The following is a 9,710-nucleotide window of genomic DNA, read 5'->3' as shown; positions in this document are numbered from 1 at the left end:
AAGTAGGGCTGGAGTTGTGATAGCATAAATATCTAGTTAGAAGTGAAACAGTTATAAGGTACAATATCTATTAATTCTATCGAAATTACATTGGCATTTACTATCTTAAATTAGACTAAACTAAATGAATTTAAATGCCATAGTCCTGCTTTGTCTTCCTTTTCTTTAACTCATATGTATATATAGATATATTTGTGTGTGTGTGTGTGTGTGTGTGCTAGCTATGTGAGGCATTGTAGGGCGAGGAAGTAATATAAGTAAAACAGGAAAAACACAAGAGACGTTGATGCGCTTCTCATCAGTTATCGACCAAACATCATCACAACCTCGACGCTTTGGTTGAAGGCATAGTGAATATTAAGAAGATTTACTTTCGAACCATGATTTTCGTTCGGTTTGACATCATGTCTCTTTCCAAAGCTTCGAGACGAGGTTTTGTGTGAACCTTTGTAGAAAGAAAGTATTGGAAGTCCGTCGGCGAGATTCTGACGAGTTTTCATTCAACTTTTTTCACATACAATGACAGCTGATCTTCCTCTCGAAATAATTAAAACGTACATATTTGTCTGGAATACTCAGCAACTTACACGCTAATTAAAATCGGCTTCAACATTTCTCTTCAAACTGACAGATCTACTGATTATTTACTGGTGTGTGTAATTTATGCATTTGTTGACAGTATTTCGAAGTCTTGATTTTTTTTATGAACATGAATTATCCACACACACACACACACACACACACACACACACACACACACATACACTGGCGATACTTCTCTCTATAAACAAGAGTATGTTAAATACGCATTTAAGAAGGGTTTTAGATCATCTTAAACATTTAATATGAATTATTTCAAAAATTATATGTATGTATGTATGTATGTATGTATGAATGTATGTATGTTATGTAGGTAGGTAGGTATGTGTGTATGTATGTATGTAGGTAGGTAGGTAGGTAGGTACGTACGTACGTACGCATTTTTATCTGTCATCTTTTACTTGTTTCAGTCGTTAGACTGTGACCATGATGGGCCACAAACCCGAAGGGTTTTCCTCGACGGAATCGATTCCAAAAACTTGGTTTTTAAAAACTTGCTTCTTAGGCTTTAAGTCACTTTCCGAACCACAAAGTTACAGGGTTATAAACAAACCTACACCGGTAGTGGAGGAGCAAATAAATCTATTCACAAGGTTTTGGTTAGCCAGGCTACGGAAGAAAACACTTGCCCAAGGTGCCAGGTTGTGAGACAGAACTTAGAAACATGTGGAAAGCGAACTTCTTACCACTCAGCAACGCCTGTGCCATAACACAGACACACAGAGACACGAATACAGACAGACACACATATACATAGCCACACAGACGCACACGCACATACACACACACACACACACACACAAACACATACACACATACACATGAGTGGCTGTGTGGTAAGTAGCTTGCTTACCAGCCACATTGAGCCGGGTTCCGTCCCAGTACCATGGGCAAGTGTTTTCTACTATAACCTCGGGCCGACCAAAGACTTGTGAGTGGATTTGGTAGACGGAAACTGAAAGAAGCTCGTCGTCTATATATATATATATATATATATATATATGCACACACAGATATATATATATATATATCTTCGAAACGCCGGTGCTAAAACGGGGGTAGCTGATGAAGGAGAATGTTCTCTATGTGACTTGTGTGTTTTCTTGTCTACGTTTTGTTTGCAATGTCCTGTACCCAGATATGCACCTATACATACAGGTGGATGTCGGTATGCACATACCTGTACGTATATATGCATATACTCATTTAGTATTTGTATATATATATATATATATATATATATATATATATATATATATATATATATATATATATATATATATATATCTGTTTGTGTGTGTGTGTGTGTGTTTGTGTATGTGTGTATGTTTGTATGTCTGTGTTTGTCCCATCATCACTGGACAACCGATGTTGGTGTGTTTACATCCCCGTAACTTAGCGGTTCGGCATACGAGACCGATAGAATAAGTACTAGACTTACAAAGAATAAGGCGGTGCTCCAGCATGGCCGCAGTAGAATGACTGAAATCAATGGGAAGAATAATAAAACAATATATATATACAGGGTGCGGTGATTAAACTGTCGTCTAAATTACGAGAAAATGAAAATAACACTGACATCCCATTTTAACAGATATATTTACCAAAATTACAGAAAAATATCTTGAAATATTACAGATAAAATTTATTCAATAAAATCGCCATTGACTTTGATCCCTGTCTCCAGACAAACTTGGAATCTTCTGCAACTCTTCTAGACAGTCTCCTTGTTTATGTTGGTGAAAACTGCCATAATCCTTGCCTTCAGTTCATCTTTGGTGTTACAAGGAATTTTGATGGTCTCTCGCTCAACTGCACCGCACACATAATAATCTAGGGGGTTGGAGTCTGGGGAGTTAGGTGGCCAGAGGTTAGAGGTGACGTGGTCGCAGAAAGTGTCTGACAGTCATGACTGGTTTTTCCTGCTTATGTGGCATGGTTCAGAGTCTTGTTGTCAGACATAGGGACTTTTAGCAGCCACCTTCTTGACCCGAGACAGCACTACCTCCTCCAGGCACTTGATGTCGGCCTCCATGTTGAGTGTGATGCCGGGTGGGAAGATAAACAGAAGCATAACATCGCCATCCCTAGTGATCACTACAAACACCATGATGTTGCCTGGCTGTTTGATTTTTATCCTTCTTGGTACATGTCCTCAGACTGACACCCAAACATTCTGAAATGCTTGTATTGGAGATTCCGGCACGAATGCCAAGCAGTACAGCATGTCGATTCCAAATTTCTGGCAGAGTGAAATGTATTATGGTACCGTTTTCTCGCAGACTGTGCCCAAGTGTTCCTACTATACTGTGTAGTCGACAAATTCAAAAACAAACAATGCGCATGCGCGAAATTAAAAATATAAGATGGCGACAATTTACAACATCGCACGCTGTATATATATATATACATACATAATACATACATACAGACAGACAGACGGACAGACAGACAGACGGACAGACAGACATACAAACATATTGGGTTGTCCGGAAAGTTCGTGCCGATTTATAGTAGCTTCCCTTTCGACTTATTTGCCATGAAACCACCTCAATTCTGGGAAGAGGGTATTTTCAAGTTAAAGGAAAGGTGGAGATGCATTGAGCAACAAAATGGTTCATATTTGGTTCATTAGAAATGTAATGGTATGTATTTATTGACCTTTTTCATTCCTTTAAAAATCGGCACGAACTTTCCAGACAACCCAATACAATGAGTTTCTTTCAGTTTCCGTCAACCACTGCCAAGTCCACTAAATAAGCTTTATAAGACGCATGTCCAAGGTGCCTCGCAGTAGGATTGAACTCGGAAACATGTGGTTATGTACTAACCCTAAATGCTCACACACGTACAATGCAGTCACAAATACATACCGTAAAAGAATTATAGTAGACACAATGCTACAATATGTGCAGTATAAGTAAAATATAGTTACTTCGATTATTTCTTTTGAACCATATTTACAATAGGGAAAGAATTATTACTTGGGTATTCTATTCTCCGTGTGTTCAGGCATTTCTCGTATTCTTTTATAACTATTTTACTTATCAATATACGACTATCTGAGCAGACTGCATAGTTTACGGTGAATATCATGGTGGCTGGCGGTGGAGGCCGTTCTGAATCAAGATACACGTATTTTACTTGTTTCAGCTGTTAGAATTTTTAATCGAGTCAATCGACTCCAGTAAACTTATTTTAAATCTAGTACTTATTCTATATGTGTATTTTGCTGAACTTTTAAGTTACGGGAACACCAGTTGTCAAGCGGTGGTGGATGACAATACACACAGACAAACACACATGCACAAATACATACACACACATAATTACATACATGTGTGTGTGTGTGCGTGCGTGTGTGCGTGCGTGTGTGCGTGCATGTGCGTGTGTGTGTGTGTGTGTGTGTGTGTGTGTGTGTGTGTGTGTGCGTGTGTGTTTGGTCGGCCCGATGCTGTAGTAGAAGACACATGTCCAAGGTGACACGCAGTGGGACTGAACCCGGGACTATGTGTTTGGGGAGCAAACATCTTATCACACAGCCGCGCTTGTGCATTTGATTAAAAGCCGAGCACATCTTAACTTTTATGTTAATCTGGGAGTGCATTATCCTATATGTCGATCATTTTAAGAAAATAGATTCTATTTGAGGAAGTTGGCTGCTGTTTCTAGCAGACCGAGCAACAAATAAGATGCTCTGCTTTGGCTTAGTATAGAGTTTGTTTTGTATACATTGTATGTGTGTGACAAAACTCGTCGCAAAAAAAAAATTCTCAGACATGTAGATAATTCCTTCATATCACGGAAAGAAGCTTTTATATTACCCTTTTTTACTTTTTGTTTTTGTGTAAGGCGGCGAGCGGGCAGAATCGTTACCACGCCGAGGAAATGTTTAGCGGGGTTTCGTCCGTCTTTACGTTCTGAGTTCAAATTCTGCTCGGGTTGACTTTGCCTTTCTTCTCTTCGAGATCGATAAAATAAGTACTGACTGAGCACCGGGCTCGATGTAAACGACTTACCCCATCTCTACTCTCCGCAAATTGTTGGCCTTGTACCAAAATTTAAAACCAATATTAGATTTGTGTGAATTAACAGGAAATAATGGTCAACTGAGTACCTTCTGCGTTGGAAGTGTACCTGAATCGATTAAATCAAAAAGATCAAAGGTCCTTCACGAACCATCGGCTTATAAGGCCCGTTTCCCGGATTCTGTAGAGTATATATTCCCCGCCTGGACCGAATGCCAGTACATCACAGGATTACTCATTTCAGCTGAATGGACATGAGCAGTGTGAAAATGAAACGTTTTTCTCAAGAACACAACGCATCGTCCGGTCCGGGAATTGAAACCACAATCTTACGGTCATGACTGCAACACCGTAATCATTAAGCCACGCGCTCCACAGTCGATTAAATATCAATCTGATAATTTTCTCCAGCAATTAAACCAATTGAACCTTCTCGAAAAATCCCCTATTTTCGATAGAGATTATATTACATGTGATATGTATCTCATATAAATATAAAGGCTTGTATCTCATATAAATATAAAGGCTTGTATCTCATATAAATATAAAGGCTTATAGTGAGCAAAGAGAAATTACTCTTGAGAAAATTCGATAAAGTAACACTAGTAAAAAAAAACAATGTAACCAGAAGTTTGATCGGACCTTTAAAAGTTTAAATATATATCCGGAACGTTCATTAGCAACAATACAAACAATTTTACCAATCGACTTAAGGGTATCTCTTAGAATTCTTCTAGGATTGTCCTAGTCAGATATCTTTGTAAGTTTTTGGTACATATTATGGACGTATAATACGAATGTATTTTAATGTTTGCAAAATATACGCAGCGATATTGACAACAGGCACTGTGTATGTGTTTGTGTGTGTGTGTATATGTGTGTGTGTGTGTGTGTGTGTGTGTGTGTGCGCGCGCGCATATGTTTATAGATAATTAAATAGATAGATAATTATATACCTACAGAGATAGATAGATAGATAGATAGATAGATAGATAGATAGACATGTAAATAATTTTATTTTAAATACTTTTCGATACAATCATATGCACATATACACATATGATAGCACACAAATATACATATATACACACACAACCACGAGTGTGTTGTGTGTGCGTGTGTGTGTGTGTGTGTGTGTGTTTGTGTGTGTGTGTGTGTGTGTGTGTGTGTGTGTTGTGTGTATGTATATGTGTGTGTACATGTACAAATATTTCGTGCATAGGTGCACCTATATATCAACAGAGAAATGTATACAAAATATTGCACAAAAAAACATTTCGATCTATCATTTTATGTATTAGAATACTGAGACAACAGCCTTATATCAAAAGCTGTTCGTCTGTGTGTATGTGTTTATGCGTATGTATGTAGACAGACAGTCACAAACACATGTATATAACTTTAATGCGTTCTTGTTAGGTCTATATATTTTTTTGTATTTGCCTCTTTATATCTCTTTGTATTTCTTAATCATTAACATACGCGTAATATAGTTTCAATCAATTTTATTCACTCATAAATAACTTCGTTAGAAATAGAAAATGATTCACTCACCTTCGGTCTTTTAGAAATTGATGTTCTCGCGCGTTGTTGACTTTAATAGTTTGCAATTTCACTTGTTCAAGGATTTATTACATTTATTAGATGTTTTATTAAATGTATTGAAAGTCCTTTTAAAGTAAGATGATTGAACTTTTTTAAATACGTTTAACAAACCATTGTATTTTTTTTTATTCTATACTTAACGTTTATTCTTTCATTACTTTGTTTTATCAACACATTTGCTTGGATTTAAATTATGTAGATAATTAAGATGTACCGTAGGCATCAAATGTTTATCCTTTAATCTTTCTTCCTTGCAACCCTATCCACTTTGCAAAGTTTCATGTATACCATATATTCTATCTCGGTATAATTGTAGATGTGTATTTTTCTTCTTTTCTATTTATTAATAATTTTTGAGTATTCTGTATCTCTTGATATTCAAGGGGAATGTATTTCGATTATAAACAGAATGTTGTTACTGTTACGATGTAAAAACAACTTATGACTGTAAACGCTGAGAAAACTCTTTGACGAAGAAATAAGAAAGGAATCAAGACACTATGATAGCGTGTATTCCTGTCACATACATTCAGAAGGCGCCTCGTTCTTCCTGTTAAATATGAATATTCAACCAATCAAACAGCACCAACTTTAGCATAATAAATGCCAAGGTGGGGCCTGTCACCGATCTTTTGGCTTTTCTTTCTTCGATTATTTTATTTTTTTTTTTGTGTGCTCCTTGTTCCTTTTTTCTCTTTTTCATAAACAATATTATTCGTTTTTAATTTCTTCGCCGTTTCCGCTTGAGTTAGGGGACTTTTAGTTCAGGATTAGTTCGGAATTCGTTTATTAAATATGCTTCGCTTTATTTATACCGAAGTTCTTACCGAAAATCAATTATCTGTTTGAAATCTCACTCTTTTCCTACTGAACATCGGATATCGTAACACTACCTGCATTTCTTATGGTCTTCTTCTGTCTATCTCCCGTTCTCTCTCTCTTTTTCTCCTCTCTCTCTTTTTCTCCTCTCTCTCTTTTTCTCCTCTCTCTCTTTTTCTCCTCTCTCTCTCTCTCTTTCCCCTCTCTTTCTCTCTTTCTCTCTTTCTCTCTTCCTCTCTTTCTCTCTTCCCCTCTCTCTTTCTCTCTTCCTCTCTCCCGTATATGCATGTATTTATGTACATGTATGTATGTGTATATGTACATACATGTGTATATGTACATACATGTGTGAATTTGTGGGCATCTGTGAATGTGCATATATGCGTGTGTATATGCGTGTGTGTATGTGTGTGTGTATGCCTATGTATGTATAGCAACTAAACGTTCATGCGCACATGAGATCAAATGTAACGTTAAAATAACAACAAAAAATACAAAACAGAAAGAAAATTACTTTAGACACAACATGCACAGAATCACTCTCGCTGTAGTTATTCGGTTCTGTCTTATTTCGTTATTTATCTGTTTGTTTTGTTCAATAACCACTGCTTTTAGCTCCTGTTTAATCTTTTCTGTCTTACTGTTTAATCTTTTTTTTTTTTCTTACTTTCCTTTGCCTTAGATCCACTCCAACAATTTATCGCTCATTCACTTCTTTACATCCATGTGCTTTGTGTTATAGTTTGTTTTCGACTGCTTAATATGTTTATATGTTTCTATCTCAGTCTAAAACTCAATGAGTGTATTATTAATTTATTCCCCCTTTCATGTCCAGGTACTTATAAAACAACACCAGCTAATAATCCTCTGTAACAACTACAGCTAAACAACGGCAAGCATATATCGTTATCATGGAATGATTTATTTGCTCTTATAATGAAGTGTGTCTAGTTGGAACATTATTTACTACGGCTGAAGCATTGCTACTGCTGCAGCTGCAGATGTTTCTGTATCCCTATTCTTTCATTACACTACTGTATCTCCAATCCTTACCTCACAACCACTACCATTAAAAACTGCCGACGCCGACGCCGACGCGGTCATCACTGCAGCCGACAATATCACCACCTTCACCGTTGTCAACGTCAGCGGCTCCACCGCTATCACCACCAACACCAGCAATAGTAGCACCACTGACATCCTCATCATCCTCATCATCCTCAACAACAACAACATTACATCATAGTCATCGACTTCTTAATCCACACCGCCATCATCGTCGTCATCGTTGTCGTCGACGTCATTATCGTCATCACCAGAGGTGGTAGCAGTAGGTGTATTAGTAGCAGCAACAGCAGCAGTTTAAATGTCATTACAGTAGCTGGTAATATGTTGTTATATATATATATATATATATATATATATATATATATATATATATATATATATATATATATATATATATATATATATATATATATATATACATTCATACATACACACACACAAACACACACACACACTCACACACACACACACACACACACACACACACACACACACACACACACACACACACACACACACACACACACACATATATATATATATATATATATATTAGCCGTATTGCGCGAGTAATGGATGGCAGAACGGTTAGCACTTGGGACAAAATATTTAGCAGCATTTCGTCCGTCTCCACGTTCTGAGCTCAAATTCCACCGAGGTCGACTTCATTTTCATATTTTCGGGGATCAATAAAAGATCGATGTAACAGACTTCCGTCTCCTCTCATAATTGCTGGCCTTGTGCCAAAATTTGAAATCATAATTCATTTAGTTATTCCGGCTTTTTCTTTAAGTCAACCAACTGGCAGAAATGTTAACACACCGTACAAAATACTACGCGAGATTTTCGTCCATCTTTACGGTCTGAATTCAAATCCTACAACATCAATTTGCCTTTGCATCGCACCAGAGTTGATAAAATGTAGTACCAGGTAAGTACTGAAATCAGTTAATCAACAAACCTCTCCTTTCAAAATTGTGGCCTTGTACCTTTAGTTTGATGAAAGAAAAAATATGTTTATCATTAAACCAGTGATGAACAGTGATAACAGAAGTATTACAACATCGAACTTAATGCTTTACATTATTCATTCCGGCTGTTTACGTTTCTGCGTTCAAATCTTGCAGGGAATAAATTTGTCCTCCATCCTTCTCCGAAAAATGAAGTACCGGGTCGATTTAATCGATTCTGTACCGTCCCACAGCGCTTATTTTAGAAATTAATGGCTTTGCGGTTAAAGAAGCTTGCTTCCAAACCATGTGGGCTGGCATTCAGTCTTGCAGCGCAGCACCTCGTGCAAATGTCTTCGACTATAGCTCCGCGATTACCCAAACCTTGTAAGTGGATTTGGTTAAAGAAATTTGAAAGAAGTCTTTCATATACATACATAGATACATCATGTACATACATATATACATACATATACATATATGTGTGTGTGAATATGTGTGTGTATGTATGTATGTATGTATGTATGGGCGCGTGAGCGATAAAATATATACATATATATATATATATATATATATATATATATATATATATATATATATATATACAGGCACATACATATATATGCATATGTATATATAT

At 36.8% G+C, this 9,710-nt stretch overlaps 1 protein-coding gene across 1 annotated transcript in view; it reads right to left on the bottom strand.

Annotated features, from left to right (window-relative positions):
• The window catches only part of LOC106881105 (FMRFamide receptor), a 104,358-nt gene extending 97,594 nt beyond the window's left edge, over positions 1-6,764 (bottom strand). Inside the window, exon 1 of the mRNA XM_014931342.3 lies at positions 6,183-6,764. The gene's annotated coding sequence lies outside the window, so the exon portion shown is untranslated. The remainder of the gene's footprint in view (positions 1-6,182) is intronic.
• Positions 6,765-9,710: the final 2,946 nt, after the last annotated feature.

Source organism: Octopus bimaculoides, chromosome 3, assembly GCF_046866305.1.
Source record: "Octopus bimaculoides isolate indiv1 chromosome 3, ASM4686630v1, whole genome shotgun sequence".
Classification (NCBI taxonomy): Eukaryota; Metazoa; Mollusca; class Cephalopoda; order Octopoda; family Octopodidae; genus Octopus; species Octopus bimaculoides.
This window is presented reverse-complemented; position numbering and strand designations above follow the sequence as displayed.